This window comes from Heptranchias perlo, chromosome 1 (genome assembly GCF_035084215.1).
Source record: "Heptranchias perlo isolate sHepPer1 chromosome 1, sHepPer1.hap1, whole genome shotgun sequence".
Classification (NCBI taxonomy): Eukaryota; Metazoa; Chordata; class Chondrichthyes; order Hexanchiformes; family Hexanchidae; genus Heptranchias; species Heptranchias perlo.
In genome coordinates, this window is record NC_090325.1 from 168,354,184 (window position 1) to 168,376,260 (window position 22,077).

Here is a 22,077-nt window from a genome sequence, read left to right on the forward strand (position 1 = left end):
TAAAACTGTACATTCTGACATTGGCTTAAAACTGCAATTTGGGACATCAGGTCAAAACAGCACATTCTGACATCAGGTTAAAACTGCCCATTGTGACATGAGTTTAAAACTGCACATTCGGACATGAGTTTAAAACTGCACATTCTGACATCGGTTTAAAACTGCACATTCGGACATCGGGTTAAAACTGCACATTTCGACATCAGTTTAAAACTACACATTCTGACATTGGGTTAAAACTGCACATTCGGACATCGATTTAAAACTGCACATTCTGACATTGGGTTAAAACTGCACATTCGGACATCGATTTAAAACTGCACATTCTGACATCAGGTTAAAACTGCACATTCTGACATCGGTTCAAAACTGCACATTCTGACATCAGGTTAAAACTGCCCATTCTGACATTGGCTTAAAACTGTCCATTCTGACATTGGCTTAAAACTGCACATTGTGATATCAGTTTAAAACTGCACATTCGGACATCAGGTTAAAAACGCACAATTGGACATCAGCTTAAAACTGCCCATTGTGACATGAGTTTAAAACTGCACATTCGGACATCAGGTTAAAAACGCAAAATTGGACATCAGCTTAAAACTGCACATTCGGACATGAGTTTAAAACTGCACATTCTGTCATCGGTTAAAACTGCACATTCTGACATTGGTCTAAAAATGCACATTCTGACATCAGTTTAAAACTGCACATTCTGACATCAGGATAAAACTGCCCATTCTGACATTGGCTTAAAACTGCACTTTCGGACATCAGGTTAAAAATGCACAATTGGACATCAGCTGAAAGCTGCACATTCAGACATCAGGTTAAAACTGCACATTCGGACATCAGGTTAAAACTGCATATTCGGACATCAGGTTAAAACTGCACATTCTGAAATTAGGTTAAAACTGCACATTCGGACATCAGGTTAAAACTGCACATTCTGACATCAGGTTAAAACTGCACATTCTGACATCAGGTTAAAACTGCATATTCGGACATCAGGTTAAAACTGCACATTCGGACATCATGTTAAAACTGCAGATTCTGACATCAGGTTAAAACTGCACATTCTGACATCAGGTTAAAACTGCATATTCGGACATCAGGTTAAAACTGCACATTCTGACATCAGGTTAAAACTGCACATTCTGACATCAGGTTAAAACTGCACATTCTGACATCAGGTTAAAACTGCATATTCGGACATCAGGTTAAAACTGCACATTCGGACATCATGTTAAAACTGCACATTCTGACATCAGGTTAAAATTGCACATTCTGACATCAGGTTAAAACTGCATATTCGGACATCAGGTTAAAACTGCACATTCTGACATCAGGTTAAAACTGCACATTCTGACATCAGGTTAAAACTGCACATTCGGACATCATGTTAAAACTGCAGATTCTGACATCAGGTTAAAACTGCAGATTCTGACATCAGGTTAAAACTGCACATTCTGACATCAGTTTAAAACTGCACATTCTGACATCGGTTTAAAACTGCACATTCTGACATCAGTTTAAAACTGCACATTCTGACATCAGTTCAAAACTGCACATTCTGACATTAATTAAAACTGCAGATTCGGACAGCAGGTTAAAACTGTACATTCTGACAGTGGCTTAAAACTGCACATTCTGACATTAATTTAAAACTGTACATTCTGACATTGGCTTAAAACTGCAATTTGGGACATCAGGTCAAAACAGCACATTCTGACATCAGGTTAAAACTGCCCATTGTGACATGAGTTTAAAACTGCACATTCGGACATCAGTTTAAAACTGCACATTCTGACATCAGTTTAAAACTGCACATTCTGTCATCGGTTAAAACTGCACATTCTGACATTGGTCTAAAAATGCACATTCTGACATCAGTTTAAAACTGCACATTCTGACATCAGGATAAAACTGCCCATTCTGACATTGGCTTAAAACTGCACTTTCGGACATCAGGTTAAAAATGCACAATTGGACATCAGCTGAAAGCTGCACATTCAGACATGACTTTAAAACTGCACATTCTGATATCGGTTTAAAACTGCACATTCGGACATCGGGTTAAAACTGCACATTTTGACATCAGTTTAAAACTACACATTCTGACATTGGGTTAAAACTGCACATTCGGACATCGATTTAAAACTGCACATTCTGACATTGGGTTAAAACTGCACATTCGGACATCGATTTAAAAATGCACATTTGGACATTGGTTTAACACTGCACATTCGGACATCAGGTTAAAACTGCACATTCTGACATTGGCTTAAAACTGCACATTCGGACATCAGGTTAAAACTGTCCATTCTGACATTGGCTTAAAACTGCACATTCGGACATCAGGTTAGAATTGCACATTCGGACATCAGTTTAAAACTGTACATTCTGACTTTAATTTAAAAATGCACATTTGGACATTGGCTTAAAACTGCACATTCTGACATTGGGTTAAAACTGCCCATTCTCACATTGGCTTAAAACTGCACATTCGGACATCAGGTTAAAACTGTACATTCTGACATTAATTTAAAAATGCAAATTTGGACATTGGTTTAAAAATGCACCTTCTGACATCAGGTTAAAACTGCCCATTCTGACATTAGCATAAAACTGCACATTCGGACATCAGGTTAAAACTGCCCATTCTGACATTAGCATAAAACTGCACATTCGGACATCAGTTTAAAACTGTACATTCGGACATCAGGTTAAAAATGCACAATTGGACATCAGCTTAAAACTGCACATTCGGACATGAGTTTAAAACTGCACATTCTGACATCAGTTTAAAACTGCACATTCGGACATCAGTTTAAAACTGCAGATTCTGACATTAATTTAAAACTGCACATTCGGACATCAGGTTAAAACTGCACATTTCGACATCAGTTTAAAACTACACATTCTGACATCGGTTCAAAACTGCACATTCTGACATCGGTTCAAAACTGCACATTCTGACATCAGGTTAAAACTGCCCATTCTGACATTGGCTTAAAACTGTCCATTCTGACATTGGCTTAAAACTGTCCATTCTGACATTGGCTTAAAACTGCACATTCGGACATCAGGTTAGAATTGCACATTCGGACATCAGTTTAAAACTGCACATTCTGACATTGGCTTAAAACTGTCCATTCTGACATTGGCTTAAAACTGCACATTCGGACATCAGGTTAAAAATGCACAATTGGACATCAGCTTAAAAATGCACATTCGGACATGAGTTTAAAACTGCACATTGTGATATCAGTTTAAAACTGCACATTCGGACATCAGGTTAAAAACGCACAATTGGACATCAGCTTAAAACTGCCCATTGTGACATGAGTTTAAAACTGCACATTCGGACATCAGGTTAAAAACGCACAATTGGACATCAGCTTAAAACTGCACATTCGGACATGAGTTTAAAACTGCACATTCTGTCATCGGTTAAAACTGCACATTCTGACATTGGTCTAAAAATGCACATTCTGACATCAGTTTAAAACTGCACATTCTGACATCAGGATAAAACTGCCCATTCTGACATTGGCTTAAAACTGCACTTTCGGACATCAGGTTAAAAATGCACAATTGGACATCAGCTGAAAGCTGCACATTCAGACATCAGGTTAAAACTGCACATTCGGACATCAGGTTAAAACTGCATATTCGGACATCAGGTTAAAACTGCACATTCTGAAATTAGGTTAAAACTGCACATTCGGACATCAGGTTAAAACTGCACATTCTGACATCAGGTTAAAACTGCACATTCTGACATCAGGTTAAAACTGCATATTCGGACATCAGGTTAAAACTGCACATTCGGACATCATGTTAAAACTGCAGATTCTGACATCAGGTTAAAACTGCACATTCTGACATCAGGTTAAAACTGCATATTCGGACATCAGGTTAAAACTGCACATTCTGACATCAGGTTAAAACTGCACATTCTGACATCAGGTTAAAACTGCACATTCTGACATCAGGTTAAAACTGCATATTCGGACATCAGGTTAAAACTGCACATTCGGACATCATGTTAAAACTGCACATTCTGACATCAGGTTAAAATTGCACATTCTGACATCAGGTTAAAACTGCATATTCGGACATCAGGTTAAAACTGCACATTCTGACATCAGGTTAAAACTGCACATTCTGACATCAGGTTAAAACTGCACATTCGGACATCATGTTAAAACTGCAGATTCTGACATCAGGTTAAAACTGCAGATTCTGACATCAGGTTAAAACTGCACATTCTGACATCAGTTTAAAACTGCACATTCTGACATCGGTTTAAAACTGCACATTCTGACATCAGTTTAAAACTGCACATTCTGACATCAGTTCAAAACTGCACATTCTGACATTAATTAAAACTGCAGATTCGGACAGCAGGTTAAAACTGTACATTCTGACAGTGGCTTAAAACTGCACATTCTGACATTAATTTAAAACTGTACATTCTGACATTGGCTTAAAACTGCAATTTGGGACATCAGGTCAAAACAGCACATTCTGACATCAGGTTAAAACTGCCCATTGTGACATGAGTTTAAAACTGCACATTCGGACATCAGTTTAAAACTGCACATTCTGACATCAGTTTAAAACTGCACATTCTGTCATCGGTTAAAACTGCACATTCTGACATTGGTCTAAAAATGCACATTCTGACATCAGTTTAAAACTGCACATTCTGACATCAGGATAAAACTGCCCATTCTGACATTGGCTTAAAACTGCACTTTCGGACATCAGGTTAAAAATGCACAATTGGACATCAGCTGAAAGCTGCACATTCAGACATGAGTTTAAAACTGCACATTCTGATATCGGTTTAAAACTGCACATTCGGACATCGGGTTAAAACTGCACATTTCGACATCAGTTTAAAACTACACATTCTGACATTGGGTTAAAACTGCACATTCGGACATCGATTTAAAACTGCACATTCTGACATTGGGTTAAAACTGCACATTCGGACATCGATTTAAAACTGCACATTCTGACATCAGGTTAAAACTGCACATTCTGACATCGGTTCAAAACTGCACATTCTGACATCAGGTTAAAACTGCCCATTCTGACATTGGCTTAAAACTGTCCATTCTGACATTGGCTTAAAACTGCACATTCGGACATTGGCTTAAAACTGCACATTCGGACATCAGGTTAAAACTGTACATTCTGACATTAATTTAAAAATGCACATTTGGACATTGGTTTAACACTGCACATTCGGACATCAGGTTAAAACTGCACATTCTGACATTGGCTTAAAACTGCACATTCGGACATCAGGTTAAAACTGTCCATTCTGACATTGGCTTAAAACTGCACATTCGGACATCAGGTTAGAATTGCACATTCGGACATCAGTTTAAAACTGTACATTCTGACTTTAATTTAAAAATGCACATTTGGACATTGGCTTAAAACTGCACATTCTGACATTGGGTTAAAACTGCCCATTCTCACATTGGCTTAAAACTGCACATTCGGACATCAGGTTAAAACTGTACATTCTGACATTAATTTAAAAATGCAAATTTGGACATTGGTTTAAAAATGCACCTTCTGACATCAGGTTAAAACTGCCCATTCTGACATTAGCATAAAACTGCACATTCGGACATCAGGTTAAAACTGCCCATTCTGACATTAGCATAAAACTGCACATTCGGACATCAGTTTAAAACTGTACATTCGGACATCAGGTTAAAAATGCACAATTGGACATCAGCTTAAAACTGCACATTCGGACATGAGTTTAAAACTGCACATTCTGACATCAGGTTAAAACTGCACATTTCGACATCAGTTTAAAACTACACATTCTGACATCGGTTCAAAACTGCACATTCTGACATCGGTTCAAAACTGCACATTCTGACATCAGGTTAAAACTGCCCATTCTGACATTGGCTTAAAACTGTCCATTCTGACATTGGCTTAAAACTGCACATTCGGACATCAGGTTAGAATTGCACATTCGGACATCAGTTTAAAACTGCACATTCTGACATTGGCTTAAAACTGCCCATTGTGACATGAGTTTAAAACTGCACATTCGGACATCAGGTTAAAAACGCACAATTGGACATCAGCTTAAAACTGCACATTCGGACATGAGTTTAAAACTGCACATTCTGTCATCGGTTAAAACTGCACATTCTGACATTGGTCTAAAAATGCACATTCTGACATCAGTTTAAAACTGCACATTCTGACATCAGGATAAAACTGCCCATTCTGACATTGGCTTAAAACTGCACTTTCGGACATCAGGTTAAAAATGCACAATTGGACATCAGCTGAAAGCTGCACATTCAGACATCAGGTTAAAACTGCACATTCGGACATCAGGTTAAAACTGCATATTCGGACATCAGGTTAAAACTGCACATTCTGAAATTAGGTTAAAACTGCACATTCGGACATCAGGTTAAAACTGCACATTCTGACATCAGGTTAAAACTGCACATTCTGACATCAGGTTAAAACTGCATATTCGGACATCAGGTTAAAACTGCACATTCGGACATCATGTTAAAACTGCAGATTCTGACATCAGGTTAAAACTGCACATTCTGACATCAGGTTAAAACTGCACATTCTGACATCAGGTTAAAACTGCATATTCGGACATCAGGTTAAAACTGCACATTCTGACATCAGGTTAAAACTGCACATTCTGACATCAGGTTAAAACTGCACATTCGGACATCATGTTAAAACTGCAGATTCTGACATCAGGTTAAAACTGCAGATTCTGACATCAGGTTAAAACTGCACATTCGGACATCAGGTTAAAACTGCACATTCTGACATCAGGTTAAAACTGCACATTCTGACATCAGGTTAATACTGCACAATCGGACATCAGTTTAAAACTGCCAATGTGCAGATAAATTCAACAACCTTCATTTTTCAAAACAACTGATAAGAACAACAGCTGTATAGTAGCTTCGAGAAGGTTTGAACAAAACAATTTCAGTTCTCACAACAATATAATTATTCTCAAAAGCAACTTTTGTTTTCTTTACAATTATCTTGGAAAAACAGTGCTGAGATAGCAAGAAATCCTTGAGAAAAATAACTGCATTGTATTCACACAGATAAGATGATGCAGCTGGGTTCACACGGTTTTTGAGTCGTCCAGCCAACCATCCATCATTATGTAACGGTGGGTGAGTGGCCAAAAGTGGGACCTCTCTTAACTTTGTTCACACCCTAACTGCTAAAAATCATATAAAGATAGGGTATCATAGCAGCTTCTTTACTGCAGTTGGAGGATCCTCAGTCGGAGGATCTGCGGGAGGAGCTGCAGTCAGAGAAGCTTGGCGAAGCTTTGCCTGGAAGAAGGAACTTCAACAACAAGAAGAAGAAACTTCAACAACAAGAGGAAACTACAACAAGAACCTCACGACACGAGAAGTTGATCACTTCTGAACTGCCTTGATGTTGAAATCCTTGGTTTTTAAGGTTGTATGAGTTGCTTGCTTTGCTTCATGCTTATGTGAACTTTTAAATCATTAAATATTCACTTTTGATTAATGGAACTACTGCGTAAGGGTGCACTTTGACTGATATTATCCAGGACCACGAACCACTGGGAAAGCAGCTATTTCCCCATGGTAACAAAAAAGAGAAAGACAAGCTTTATTATGCCGGATAATTTATTGCTTCAGGAATTGTTATGTACATGTGATATGTCCAATTGCTATGTGATGCATCCTAATAACATTAGATTGACCTGATGGGTCCATATTTTTCTCACCTTGCCATAATTGCAATGGGTTGCAATTCAGTTGTCCCCAACCTCTCATACTAATGCAGTCTTATCTTCTGCTGCTGCTGATTCAGGCAGTTTTAGTTTTTCATCTGCCATGTTCCTCATCCAAACCAAAGTGCAGCCCCTTCTCAAGGTTATGCAGCATGCAGCAGACTCCAGTCATTTTGTACATTTTGGGTGGTTTGTACTGTAAAGCCTCCCTGAACAAACTAAGCACCAGAAGCACTGCTTGAGTACATCAATGGTTTGTTGACTGATGGGAAATTGCTTGGTTGTATTCCTCTTCTGCTGGCATTTATGAGTTGTGCAAAGATTGAGGAGCCACATTTTCAGGCTATAGCCCAGATCATTTCCCCAATAACCATGCTTCCAGTCAGTCATAATGTTCATTTGCTGCAGCCAGAGATGACTGGCTGAGATTGAAGGCATCATGTGTTCATCCTGAGTACTGTACATCCACATGTAAAATCTTTCATTGTGCTTTGCACAAAACCTGCATCGTAACAACATGGAAGCCTTTGTGGTTGATGTAGGCCAGAGGATTGACTGCAGACTCCCTTATCCTCATATGAGTACAGTCAACAACACCCAAGACCCAGGCAAATTTATCAGTGGAATAGAATGTTGCTATCTCTGGAGCTTTCTTTGTGTGTCAGTTTTGGTAGCACTGTTACTTTTGGACCAGGCAGCTCAGGGTCCAAATCCCATGCTAGGAGTTTGAGCTCATAAGCTAAGCTGACATTCTGATTCAGCATTAGAAGACTGCAGATTTGTTGGATGAAGCATTAAACTGATGTTCTGTCTACTTATTCAGGTGGATGTAAAAGATCCGATTGAATTATCCAAAGAAGAGCAGGAAGTTTTCTTGGTATCCTGGCCAACATTCCTCTCTCAATAACAGATTAACTGGTCATTCACCTCATTGCTGTTTGTGGGAACTTGCTGCATGAAAAATGTCCCCTACATTAAGTTACACAACAACTGACTCTGAAGTCCAAAGTAATTCATTCATTGTAGGTGAAGCAATTTGAGCTGTTCCTTATAGTCTTTCAATTGTTGGTCTATTCTTGAGCCTGTGAATCTTTTGGGTTAATCACAACTGGTGGATATCCTGGGTGGGTGAAATTCACACGTCTGTAATTCCAGGACCTACGCTGGCATTGCACCCAGAGTTGACCTCTGCCACTAACTGTCTCAGATTATGCCGGATCAGGGTAGGTCTGTGCCACTAGGGGGTCATCTAGGGTACTCCTCTTTTGTAGGAGGCCTCAAATTGTGACATAGGTGGCCAGGTTGTGGGGGGAGGGGAGGGTTTGAGGGAGAGTGTTGAAGCCCCTGGATACTTACTGACTGTAGCCTCAGTGCACCTCCCACCCAACATTGCCTTCCTTTCAGGCATCAAGGCCTCAATCCTGGCCTGAACCCCAATGCGGGCCCTACCAACATCACAGAGTCAGCCAGCAAGCCTGGTTTCACCTGACATATCTGTGCTAGGTCCCTTTGAAGACCAGGATGGTGGGTACTCCTGAAGTAGGGAATCCTCACCCCTGTCCCGTCACCTTTCTACACTGATGGCCATGTTTGAAGTGGGGAGAGGTTCCATCACCAACTGGCCAACGCAGGAACTTAGGCGCGAGGCTGGAACTTGTATTCCAGCCCCAACCTAGTATTTAGCCTTTCTGCCATACACCCAGTGAAGCAATGGTGGGAGTACAGATCATGGCTGTGTGATGCAAAGTATCTGACCCTCAAGGTGATTTCTTAGCTCAGCCTTATTTGTATATTTATGGTGATCTCCAAGCATTAGGAGCTTACTGGGAGCTCACCATTTGGGGGAGGGTGCCAGGAACTAGGATGTTGATGCAGGATTTAAAGGTATCACAGAACCTAAAATTATTTTGACAGCAGTTGTAAAACTTGCCTAAATATCCCATTTGTCTTTCATTTCATCTGAAAGTTTTTATGGCAGCCCCAATAGGACCAAAAGCCATGTTGTTGTTCTTTTGCTGGATTTTCTGGTTTAATTGCCCTTTTAGCAACAACTCTGAACTGGACAGAGACAACAGTCCAGATTTTGCTGCAGTAGGGAATCTCGCAGTATGCTCCGTTAGTTGGGCTTTTCCCCTCACCCTCCAGCTCAAAAATGTTTTGCCCTGTAAGTTGCTGGAAGTATGAGTTGATAACGGCTCGGTGAGAGCAATGGGGCATCTGGGACCTTGGTGAACAACGGGACCTATAGTCTATCTCCTTAATCAATGAGATTTAAGGATTGAGAAAGAAACAGAGGAACGTCGGAGAAGGAAATGGAGTGAAATAGAATCAAATCAGGTACATAAAGAGAAATAAAGAGAGGGAAAGAAAGATTGGATTCAGAAAGAGAGAGAAGAGACAGACAGAAAGGAATATTTAGAAAAAAAAATTATAAATTAAAAAATTTAAAATTTTACAAGTCTCTAACAACAATTTATGACCTGTAAGAATGAGACTTCAGTTTAAATTGTTCCCTTTCTGGGCCGGAGAGGTTGATTGGCATTGCAGGAACATAAATCTTATGCTATTAAGTAGCAGGCCTAACTTTCTGCATCGAGTTTAATTGGCTATTAATGCACAAATGCAGCAACTTGGTGAAACTCACGGGGAGGTTGAGGGCGAGCTGCCGTTTTTGCGAGACTAACGGTGGAGCAGCGCAAATCATCCAGCAAATTGTGGCAATTTGCAATTCACGGGTATCTCTTCCTCGCCACAAGTTGCAGGATGATTTACACATTAAAAACTGTGAGCGCCATTAAACTTGCAGTTATTTTGGCAGCAAAATCTGGGCCAACGTGTTTGCAAGCCGTTTAAACGCAGCCTAATTTAATTTTCTGCCCTCAACCCCATTATTGAGCTCAATTGGTGTTTTGATGGCAGATTTGCAAATTTGTTTCAAAAATAGAAAACTAATTTTGGAGATTGATAATCTCAATCCATAAAACTCAACTTATATGATGCACAAATTGCTGCTATTTCAGGCAGTGCTTATACTTTCAGCAGCATTACTAACATGAACAATTATGCTTTCAGGTCTTACATATTAAAACAAGTGTTTTGATGTAGACACAAGAAACGGTTCAAAGAAAGCTTTCCTGTTGCACGTTTCCCTCTGAAACATTGGGGGTAATTTTAATCTAATTCGCCGGGCGACTTCAATGGAGAGTAAAATCGGGCAGGGTGTAAAACCAGCATTGCATCCGATCTTTTCAGTTTCCCGATGGGAGGGTTAGGTTAAAATTGACCCCATTTTGTCTGTCTGCATCATAAACTGTAGGCCCCAACTTCAAGGTTGTCTGTTGATAGTTTCATATATATGTAAACATAAATTTGCATAAATGTAATGTTCTCTTCACTCAATTTAAATTTCACATGCCGCTGACAAATACAAAAAATTCCTCAATGACCCAGAGATCGGAATGCGCTAAATGCCTCATGATGCAGATGTATTATATGTCAATGGATAAACATGCAGTGCAGGTCTAGTATGCATCAACTCAAAGAAAATATAACTGAACATAGCCCTTGGTGTACACTAATCTATATAAAAATATCTAATTCTCAAAAGAGCATGCCTAAACGACTTAAAAATCTGCTCATACGTCTGGACCAAATCAGGCCAATATTTTTTTAAAAATGTAGTACACTATTGCCAATGGAAACTGCCTCAGGAATAGTCTGCCTTTTCACGATTTCCCTTCAAACAGTGATTTTGACAACCTTTTGCTGTCAACCTTTTGAATTTCCTCCTTTTAACTGTTTCTTTTGTACCTGTCTAATTTCTGACTGTCAACACTTTTGATTGTATTCCCTCTGCTCTCCATATCTTCAGCTAAAGTCCACATGCTACAATGAAGTATGTTAAAGAAGCAACACCTGTTCAGTATTTTAAAGAGGGGCACTCTTTATCAAGAAATATTTGTCTAACCTTCTTTGTTTGCCTGGTGCTCAGACACTTGACAATAAGCTGTAAATCTTAAATAAAAACAGAAAATGCTGGAAATGCATTCAGGTCAGCCAGCATGTGAACTGGAAGGATGACTGAATGTTTTGGGTGTGAACCATCAGTACTAACAAGGTCAATTGAGAGAGGTTCCTTCATATAACTGATATAAACAAAGAGGGGAGGGCGAACACTAAGTCGGAATGAAGAGTTTGGGTCTACTGATTACTTTGACAAAGAGGCAGCTAATGGGTTTGATAGCCTGTAATTAGATTTTGTAATGATAGAAAGAGGATAGCATAAGGTGTTGTATACAACATGAAAGCCATCTCAGTCAGGCTGATAAAAAGGCAAAGATTAACTCAGACACGGGGCCGAACTTTCAACTTTGGTAGGGGCGTATAACTTACAGTATCGGATCGGTCGCCGGTTGTACACCCGACCTGATTTTCATTTCCGTTGACTTCAATGTAAAGGAAACTCGGAGGGATCTATAACGGACGGCCGATCTGACACCGTCAATATTACAGTTGAAAGTTCGGCCCATGATTGTAAAATGAAAGGGGATACAATGGAATGTAAATAGGACAATCCAGTAGAAATCCTGCAGAGACAGCTAAGGTCTGATGGTGTCTTTTTTTAACAGCTATGCTACACAAAGCTATGTTTTCCATAAATTATAACTTACTGGTTGTAAGTTTTATTTATGAGAAAACAAGAAATTGGGATATTAAATAAACACTTACTGATGTGAAATATTCAACTTAACTGTATTTTCTAAATTAACTTTTAAATCTTTCATCCTTTCCTTATGGTGTAAAAAACTACTGGAGCTAAAGTTGCTATTGATCCATTTTTCACAAGGTGAGACTGTTACCTTTGTTGATGCCACATCCTGACAGAGGAAGTGAAAAGTCAATTACTTGAGCCTAAATTCGCCACATGATGTTTGAGTGGCTTTACTTGGGGATGTCAACAATTGGCAGCAAAATGGTTGACATGTTACTGTTGATGCTGGTGCTAATCAGTTACTGATGAAGGACCAGATTATGATTACTGGGAATGAGCTGAAGGAATTGCCAACCCATCTCCCAACTTTTCTTAAATGATATTGGGGATAAGCCGCAGTAGCTAAAGGTTGACATTAACTTGGCACTGGCAAGTGATTTATTTTTTGATAATCTAAGAACTCAAACTTTGCCAAGGTCGTTTTTCAGTATATTTAGATGCTAGTTCAGTGTTACATGGTTACTAGGGCATTTCCTTACTCGGATTTTTTGAACTATTCTCAACCCATTTAAGCAAGTAGTTTGTTCAACATGGATGAATAAATAATTTCATCTCACTAATATACCTTGGTTGACTGAATTTAATATTTCCTCATGCACACATGTTGGATGCAGAATATTGTGTGGGGTGGAAAAATCCGATCTAAATCAGATCTAAATCTGATCTGATCTTAACTGGAACAATATAGCCCATTCAAATTAATGAAAGATTTTGAGAGGGTATATAGTGAAAGATTGTTCTCACTGATTGGTGAGTCAGTAACAGAGGGACATAGACTCAGGTCTGTCATTGGGAGAACGAAGGGGAAAGTTAGAATTTTTTTTACAGAGAGTGTTATTAGAAAATGGAATGCTTTACCACAAGTGGCTCATATAAAAAGAGAAATTGGATAAGTATTTGAAAAGCAAAAATATGAAAGGGTATGTGGTAAGGGCAAGGAAATAGGAGCAGAATAGATAGCTTTTCACTATCCCCTCTGACCTTCCTCTCTCTGGCACCGAACTGAGCAAAGGCCTCAGCTTCATTCCTTACACCCCCACCTCAATGAATTTCCAGCTTGACATGGTGCTGAGCTCCTCTTCTGTTGCCTTCACCTCCGTGCCCACTTCTTTGGCCAGGAGTCTTCCCCCCGCACAGCGGACCCTTTCTTCCACCTTCAGAGTTCTTGTTCCACCTGGACCCCTCCCTCTGGCCTCTTACCCTCTCTTGATCTTTTAATTGGGAACTGCCGGCGTGACATCGGCCGTCTCAATTTCTTTACTCCCCTCACTCATTCTAACCTACCTCCTTCTGAACTTGCAGCACTCCGTTCTCTCAGGTCCAACCCTGACATTGTCATTAAACCTGCTGACAAGGGCAGCACTGTTGTCGTGTGGTGAACGCACCTCTACCTTGCGGAGGCTGAACACCAACTCTCCGACACCTCCTCTTACCTCCCCCTGGACCATGACCCCACTGCCAAACATCAAGCCATAGTTTCCCAGACTGTCACTGACCTCTTCTCCTCTGGAGATCTTCCTCCCACGGCTTCCAACCTCATAGTCCCCCAAACTCGCACAGCACACTTCCAACTTTTTCCCAAGATCTACAAACAGGACTGCCCTGGGAGACCCATCATTTCAGCCTGTTCTTGCCCCATGGAACTTATTTCCTCCTATCTTGACTATATTTTTACTCCCCTTGTCCAGTCTCTTCCGACCTACATCCGCGACTCTTCCGCGCCCTCTGCCACTTTAACAGTTTCCAGTTCCCTGGCCCTAACAGTCTCCTTTTCACCATGGATGTCCAGTCCCTCTACACCTCCATCCCCCACCAGAATGGCCTTCGGGCCTTGAATGGAAGCCCAACCAGTCCCCATCCACCACCACCCTCCTCCGCCTGGTTGAACTTGTTCTTATGTTGAACAATTTCTCCTTTGACTCCACTCACTTCCTCCAAATAAAAGGTGTCGCTATGGGAACCCTTATGTGTCTGAGCTATGCCTGCCTTTTTGTGGGATACGTGGAATATTCCTTTTTCCAGTCCTACTCAGGTCCCCTTCCTCACCTCTTTTTCCAGTACATTGATGACTGTATTGGTGCCGTTTCCTACATTCGCTCCGAACTGGAAAATTTCATCAACTTTACTTCCCATTTCCACCCTTCCCTCGCCTTCACATGGTCCATCTCCGACTCTTCCCTTCCCTTCCCTTCCTCGACTTCTTTATCTCCATTTCTGGGGATAGGCTGTCAATCAATATCTACTATAAGCCCACCGACTCCCACAGCTACCTTGATTACACTTCCTCCAACCCCACTTCCTATAAGGACTCTATTTCCTTCTCCCAGTTTCTCCCTCTCCGTTGCATCTGTTCTGCAATGCCAACTTCCACTTCAGTGCTTCCGATATGTCTTCCTTTTTCCTCAACCGAGGATTCCCCGTCACTGTAGTTGACAGGGTACCTCGACCGTGCCCGTCCCATTTCCCGCACTTCTGCCCTCACCCCTTCCTGTCCCTCCAAGAACCATGATTGGGTCCCCTTTGTCCTCACCTTCCACCCCACCAGCTGCCACATTCAACGTACAATCCTTTGCCATTTCCACCACCTCCAGCACGATGCCACCGCCAAATGCATCTTCCACTCCCCTCTCTTTCATGCAGGGAGCCTCTGGCTAGAATATATAGATGACTGAGTTCATCTGGCTTCAAATGGTATCCTTCCTATTATTTTATTCCCTTCCATGGCAGAGTGGAGATTAAGTGGTCAGTTTGGAATATGAATGTGTACATATATATAATTTTGTGTGGATCTGTGTGTGTGTATACACACATACATATACACACAGAGTAATAGAGTAGCTAAAAATAATATTCCAGTCTCTTAAATATCATTCTAACATAGGAACGGGACTGTTCTGCCATTCAATTAGATCATGGCTGATATGTAGCTCGATCCCATTTACCCACTTTTGTTCCATATCACTTGACACCCTTACCCAACAGAAATCCACTGCTCTCAGTCAACTGACCCAATATTCACAGCCTTTTGGGGAGCGAGTTCCAGATTTCCATTGCTCTTTATGTTAAAAAGTGCTTCCTCAATTCACTCCTAAATAGCCTAGCTCTAATTTTAAGAGCATGCCCTTTTGTTCTGGGTTTCCCCACCAGAGGAAATAGGTTTTTTGTATTTACCCAATTGAATCCCTTTATAATTTTAAACACCTCAATTAGATCATCCCTCAAGCTGCTAAACTCAAGGGAATACAAGCCAAGTTTATGCAACCTCTCCTCATAGTTTAACCCTTTGAAACCTGGTGTTATTCTTTTTTTAAAATCTCCAATTAACATTTTTTTGACTTTTTCTTTATGTTTCTTTTTTTCTCTCTATTCCAATCTTTCTTTCCCTCTCTTTATTTTTCTTTCTGTACCTGATTTGACATTGAATTCACCCACTCTAAATTACACTTCCTTCTCAGTCCTTGCGCTGTTAATTTCACAGTCCTTCAATCTGATTGATTAAGGAGATACACAGTTGCTTGCCCTGTTCACCCAGGTCCCAGATGCCCTGTAAAGGGCGCCACATCGTTTCCATCTCGCACTTCCTGCCGTTTGTGGCGCAAAATATCATTGCGATTAAACAGGCAAGGGCAAGTCTTACTAACGGCGGACACCGTTCGTTGCCCTGCTACAGCAAATACTGGGACAATATATCTTTCCTGAAGTTCAGTGCTCAAAACTGAATGCAGTACTCCAGATAGGGACTGACCAAGGCTGTCTACAACTGAAGCATCACTTCCTCACTTTTGTATTGCAACCCCTTTATGATAAAGGCCAACATTCCAATTAGCCTTTTTGATTACTTTTTGTCCCTGTGCATTAGCTTTTGGTTATTTGTGTACATGGACTCCTAAATCCCTTTGCTTCTCTGCAGCTCCTAGTCTCTCACCATTAAGAAAATATTCCAATTTGTCTTCCTTGGATCCAAAGTGGGTGACCTCACATTCCCCATATTGAACTCCATCTACCATAATTTTGTGTACTCACTTAGTCTCTTTGTAATTTGCTGCTCCCATCCACACAACTTACTGTGCCTCCTAACCTATGTCATCTGCAGACTTGGATATTCAGCTCTCTATTAAAGTAATTAATACGTATGGCGAAAAGCTGAGGCCCCAGCACAGATCCCTGGGGAACACTGCTTGTCACATCCCACCAATCAGAGAACGAACCCTTTATGCCTACTCTCTCTTTCCTACTCCAAACCAATTACTGACCTATGTCATGCCTTACTGTGAGTCGGTCGTATCCTGAAAAGAACTTAGTGAATTCCTAATTAAACATTGCCTGATTGGTCAATCGGATATTTACAGAATGCCCCCACCATGGTCTTTACGGCAGTATGATGAAAACATAAGCTGGTTCAGGCTCTTCCTCAGTCGCCATGTTCAACTTCTCCCACCAACTTCAAGAATACTAGATGGAGTGTTTGGTGTACATCTAAAGAAGACAGTTTAATGCCTATGAGTGGGAGGATATGGTTTATTCAAAATATCTCAATATCAATTTTGCCATCTAGTGGACATTTCCCTGTTGCAGGGAGGGAGAATCACGGATTGGGCAATTTTTAGCGGCAAACTTGAGAACAGCAGTATCGGAGATGTGGGAACAGGTTCCTTTTGCACACACTTTTGGGATCAGGGCAGACCTGATGCAGGGTGGAAGAACTTGCAAAACATACAGGGAGGGGAAAATAATTTTCAAAGAAGCAGCCTTTATTTCCTGTTTTCTCTCATCACGGTGGTGATTCATACCAATGTATGGATCAGTGGGTGCTGGAAGCATGCCAATATCTCACCCAATTTTTGATATTTATTGGCCTTGACAGTGAGTGAGACCAGGCTATTTTAAATCCATCATCACTGAGCAGCAATTGGGAGCAGGAATCCTGGCTGATCTTTTTCCGTCTCTAGTTCGGCAGCAAAAGAACTACAACACCAACTACTACAGCTCTTTTTGGCTGCATTCAACTTTCGAGCACAGACCAGGCATCAAATCCAGGAATTTTCTGGTTGGTAACAGTGCTTCTACCCACTAAACCACCGGGGGAGCTCAAGTTCAGCCTGTTGATCAATCTTCACAGACTGGTGCTCCAGCCATGATGAACTGTCTCATATTCTGATGTCACAGATGCCTAACTCGTGCACAACCCACAGCAGCACCACTTTGTAATAATGAAACTGAAATTTCTCCAAAGATTATGGTTTATTTTAATTTAACCACATTTTCAGCACATGCTGTGAAACAGCTTAGCCTTCCCAGTGCGGCACAGGGCAGCAAATATGGTAATGTATAATGAGGGGGATACCATCACTCTGCTACTCAAGAAATGAATGGTGACATAATATTCCACAATTGCAAAGGCAAGCTAGGGGAGGTTAAAACCTATTATAAGCACTTCTCTACTTTGGGGGTGGAATTAGCTGTGGTTAGATTCCAAACTCCTCTAATAAGCTGTATTGCATTTTTCTTCAAGTGCTTGCCAGTTTATTGTAAAGTAATTGTGAAATATATCAGTCTTACCTCAGTTTAAGTGATGCTCCATTACCCTCAGTCATTTTTTAATGCCATTTTCTTTACTCACAGGCTGCTTGAGTGCATAGCTAACTTGTAGACTGGGCACACATGACCTCAGCTACATGCTTCCCTGTCACATGTCAGCATTTTAGCATATTTATAATGTAAGACCGTGAAACCCACACATTATGATTTTCTGATTAAAATCCACAGTAAATCGACAAGTTAGTTACATTTTACAGGAATATGTTCCAGTTCTCCCACTTTCAAATGTAGAAACATATTCATGATCTCAATTTCAAATCTGTTTCTCATCACGGGGGAGTTTGCTTCAGCACCTCCAGCTGCAGGGCTATGAATTTGTTTCCATCTCAATGACTTCGTTTTTTTACTTGAATTATTTCACTGACAAGTATGAATCTTATGAATCTGCTGGTGGAGATATCTCCCGGAAAACCCTAAGGGATTGCATGATGTGGTGGTTTTTCACAATTGGAATGCATTCATCCATGAATGTTGTTATAACATCTTGGATAGTATTTCAATCAATCTCTATAGGCAGTGCATCTGTATTATTATTGAACAGGGTACCTGCGGGAATCAGAAGACACTTGAGTTCTTGCACAAAACTGGCTGATGTGTTCATTTAACAGAAGTCTTTATTCTTTTTCTAATTTTATTCCTCCTATTCTCTTGCAGGTGCTGACTTATGCTAAGGTTGGCAACTCTTCATATTTAGGCCACAACAGTGAGGGGCTGAAAATTCACAATCCCTCTCTGCTGTTGTAACTAAAGCGGGCGGGAGATGTGCCCCACCAGTGAACCAAGCAGCTGACCCCCATCGGAGCTTCCAGTATCGGGCAATTTGGATGGGTGCCCATGCCAGTAATGGTGCATCTTGGGCACCTGCTAGATCGAGGGAGAATATGCAGCATTTGCCACCTGCTTGCGGGCAAAGATTTTGGCCCAGCTGTGAAGAGCTGAAAGGATTATAAATTGCCCCCCTTTATAAAAGGGCAAATTTCACGTGACCAAAACTTCAGTCTTGGGAGTGCGCCAGGCAATGAACCCAGCCTGGAACACTCTTGTGGGCCCCACTTCTGCTGTACAAATATACTGTGTGCCTGTATCCCACCGGCATACTGTACATTGAGGCTCAGAAGGTAGAATCAGCGGCATACTGGTGAATGACACTAGTACCACCTCTTTTTAATACGTCAGCCTGAAACGGGAGCAAACACAACTATCACCTGCTGTCGCCCCAGAGGAAATTCATGTGGCCATAACTTTGAGTGGAGTTCTGGGGCTCAATTTTGAAATGGTGGTGGGTTGATAGCCAGTGCGGGGGGGGGGGGGGCGGGGGAGGTGAAGTTGCGCGTGGCAAACCGAAATTAAAAAAAACTTACCTTTTCCGACACAATCGCAATGTAATTAATGGTGATTAAAGTTGTTTCTGGGTTTTGCGCTCGGCAGCCAGCCTGATTGAGAGGCTGGCTGCCAACAGGAGCTGCAATGCCATGGGGGTAGAAAGAAAGAGAGATGTCATCCGGCACTGGAACAGAGAATGGGGGCGCTGAAGATTGGGAGGGAGAGGGGAAGATCATGGGGGAGAGGGGGAGAGAGGCGGAGATCAGAGAGGGACATCGGGGGGGAGGGGGAGATTGGAGAGGGACATCGGGGGGAGAGGGGGAGATCAGGGGGGTGAGGGGAAGATCGGGGGGGAGAGGGGAAGATCGGGGAGGGGAGGGGTAGATCATGGGGGAGAGATCGGAGAGGGACCTCGGTGGGGGGAAGAGGGGGAGATCGGAGAGGGGCATCGTGGGGGGTAGAGGGACATTGGAGAGGGAGACATCGGGGGCTGAGAAGGACATCGGAGCAGGGTGGAAAGGTAAGTTTATTTTCTTTTTTAACTTTGTGCAATGGTTTTTTATTTAATTTATTTTGTTTATTTTTGCCTGATCTGACCCTTTACACCTGGTTTCACCAGGCGTGATCAGAAGCCGTGGGAAAGCCGCCAGTTAAGTTTAAAATCGTTTTAACTATGTACTACGTCAGAAGTAAAGTACCTTAAGTACATCAATGAGGTACATTTGGTTCTTTAACTATCATCCTGCTGGCTTTAATTGCCGACGGGACTTCCGGATTTGTGAAGCGGGCATGCACACAGGTGCGTCTGAGGCAACCCCGGAAGTCAGCAGGTTGGAGCCGGGTTCCGAACCCGCTCGGGATTTTCGGCATTTTTGCAGCCCCCCACTCCCCCCGTCCCCCAATTTGATTTTAAAAATGAGCCCTTCGTGTTACTGGATCCCATCCCATTTCTATTCTCCACTGTCCTCACCCACTCTGGTTGTGTCGCCAGTTTGGTATCGGCCTGAAGAAATTCAGGGCCTAGAGTATCAATGGTATGTTTCACCATTGACTCTTTTGGTAGCACTATTGCCTCTTTATAAGATCGTGGATACAAGCCTCACTCTAGGACAGGAACATGTGGTCTAGGCATTAAACCTAGGCCCCATTGCACTATTTCAGTCGTTCAGGTGGTCAATAAAGTTTCCATGGCACTATTCAAAGAAAGAAAAGTTCTCCTGGTGTCCTGGCCAACATTTCTCTCTCAACCAACACCAGCAAAACACAACTTAATTGATCATTCTGATTGTGGGATCGTGTTGTTTCTGAGATCTTGCTGCATGCAAAATGGCTGCCTGTGTTTGCCTACATAACAAATGTTGCTGCACTTTAAGGTAATTCAATGTATGTGAAATGAGCAATAGAGTGAGATACCAAGGGCTGCTGGTTTAGATGGCACAGTATCCCAGTATGAGTCACTAGGGTCTAAATTTAACATCGTTATGTTCATTTTATGGGCCCAAAAGAAGCGTAACAATAACTAATTTATCAGTGCAGAGGCCCCCGGCCAATCTGAATGGTGGTTTGGGTGACCGTGACAGTGACCAGCGCCCTTTTTCAGGCGCCCCTGGCTGCCGCCTGAAATGAGTTCAGGCCTCATTTCAATATTGAAATGAGGCTCCGGCACCCATTTCAGACCCATATGCCTAAATTCGGAGCTTAAGATGTGCAAAAGCTGACTAGTATTTCCAGGTCTTCAGCCGTCTAACCAATGGTCCTCAAAGGGACCGCAGGAGGCCGCTCAAAATAAGCCCCACAATTTTACAAAATTTATTTTTTGTGGAGTTGGAAGGAGCAGGCTTGCTCCCTCTGCTGCCTGGGTGTGACAGTAAAGTTGATAAATCTACTCTCTCTTGAAGAGCATGCCTGTTACCTATTGAATGTCTGGCATGACCATTCCCTGGCTGACATTATGCAAGTCCCCTGTGACAGCTTGGAAGGATCCGGAGTCAAAAGAATTCGGGGCAGTCGTCACTTTTGTAGGAACAGACCACTGAAGGACGTGCAAAAAAAAAAGGCCTAATAACTTTGAAAAAGTTTAGTATTTTGCAGAGTTGCAAGGAGCAGGAGTGCTCCTCCTGGCTCCACAAAACAATGTGGGCTGCTGCTGGCCTGTTCGAGCTCCCTTCCTGATTGCCTCCCCCGCCCGCCCCCCCCCCCCCCCAACCTTCCGGGATTTAACTCTGAGTCTCAGTGCGAGGTGAAATTGATAAAGCCCTGACAGGCAAGCTGCGTCAGAGTGCCTGATTGGTGCCCGCTGCTCACAGAATTGCCCCCTGGATTGTACCATCTGATATTCTTTTCTTACCTTTCCTTTCACATGTTCCTTTCACTATTTGCTCTGAAAGTGCTTGTTGCTGACAATGGGTGGCACAATTGAGGAGAAAAAAAGTGTTCTGATCACATCCTCACCTTGATGAGCTCAACAATGACCTTTTAAAAAAAACTTTTATTAGGTTGACCTCGAAACAAGAAAATAGCTTAATATGGCAACCACCCAAGCATTGCTCGGTAAATTTCATTGGCACTATCCTGGGGT